Source organism: Arachis hypogaea, chromosome 3 (genome assembly GCF_003086295.3).
Source record: "Arachis hypogaea cultivar Tifrunner chromosome 3, arahy.Tifrunner.gnm2.J5K5, whole genome shotgun sequence".
NCBI classification, from domain to species: domain Eukaryota; kingdom Viridiplantae; phylum Streptophyta; class Magnoliopsida; order Fabales; family Fabaceae; genus Arachis; species Arachis hypogaea.
Genome location: NC_092038.1, coordinates 56,027,860 through 56,029,284, shown reverse-complemented (window position 1 = coordinate 56,029,284; position 1,425 = coordinate 56,027,860). Strand labels below are relative to the sequence as shown.

At 30.4% G+C, this 1,425-nt stretch overlaps 1 non-coding gene across 1 annotated transcript; it reads right to left on the bottom strand.

The window, feature by feature from the left end:
- Positions 1-1,321: 1,321 nt before the first annotated feature.
- On the bottom strand, positions 1,322-1,425 carry LOC112792856 (small nucleolar RNA R71). Its single transcript, XR_003197577.1, has one exon. It is a non-coding gene; the product is annotated as a small nucleolar RNA R71 (small nucleolar RNA).

Genomic DNA, 1,425 nt, shown 5'->3' with positions numbered 1-1,425 from the left:
CAAAAATCATATCTTTTTCATTTTTTTTATAAATTTCGAAAATTTCAAAAATTATTTTTCAAAATATTTTCAAAATCTTTTTCTTATCTTTTTATTAAATTTTCGAAAATTAGCTAACAATTAATGTGATTGGTTCAAAAATTTGAAGTTTGTTACTTTCTTGTTAAGAAAGGTTCAATCTTTAAGTTCTAGAATCTTATCTTGTAGTTTCTTGTTAGTTAAGTCAATTTTAAAATTAACTCTTTTTCAAAATATCTTTTTATTAAAATTTTTATCTTATCTTTTATCTTATCTTTTTCAAAATTTTATCTTTTTCAAAATTTGATTTCAAAATATCTTATCTAACTTCTTATCCTCTTATCTTTTTCAAAATTTGATTTCAAATCTTTTTCAATCAACTAACTAACTTTTTGTTTGTTTCTTATCTTTTTCAAAACCACCTAACTACTTTTCCCTCTCTAATTTTTGAAAATTCTCCCTCTCTTTTTCAAAAATTCTTTTTGTTTTAAATTTTAATTTTAATTATATTTTGTCTTTGATTTTCGAAAATCACTAACCTCTTTTTCAAAAATTAGTTTCAAAATTTCTCTTCTCTTTTCTTATTCTATTTAATTAATTAATTACTAACACTCCTCTTCACCTCTCTTCATCTAAGGATCCGAACTTCTTATATCCCTTGTATTTGGATTCTTCTACCCCTTTCTTTTTCTACTAACATAAAGGAATCTCTATACTGTGACATAGAGGATTCCTCTTTCTTTTCTTGTTTCTTCTCTTTCATATGAGCAGGAACAGGGAAAAGGGCACTCTTGTTGAAGTTGATCCAGAATCTGAAAGGACTCTGAAGAGAAAATTAAGAGAAGTTAAATTACAACAATCCAGAAACAACCTTTCAGAAATTTTCGAACAAGAGAAGGACATGGCAGCCGAAAATAATAATAATAATAATGCAAGGAGAATGCTTGGTGACTTCACAAAGCCAACATCCAAGTTTGATGGAAGAAGCATCTCCATTCCTGCCATTGGAGCCAATAACTTTGAGCTTAAGCCTCAATTAGTTGCATTAATGCAACAAAACTGCAAGTTTTATGGACTTCCATCTGAAGATCCTTATCAGTTTTTAACTGAGTTCTTGCAGATCTGTGAGACTGTAAAGACGAATGGAGTTGATCCTGAAGTCTACAGGCTCATGCTTTTCCCTTTTGCTGTAAGAGACAGAGCTAGAATATGGTTGGATTCACAACCTAAGGATAGCCTGGACTCCTGGGATAAGCTAGTCACTGCTTTCTTAGATAAATTCTTTCCTCCTCAAAAGCTGAGCAAGCTGAGAGTGGATGTTCAAACCTTCAAACAAAAAGATGGTGAATCCCTCTATGAAGCTTGGGAAAGATACAAGCAGTTGACCAAAAGATGTCCATCTGACAT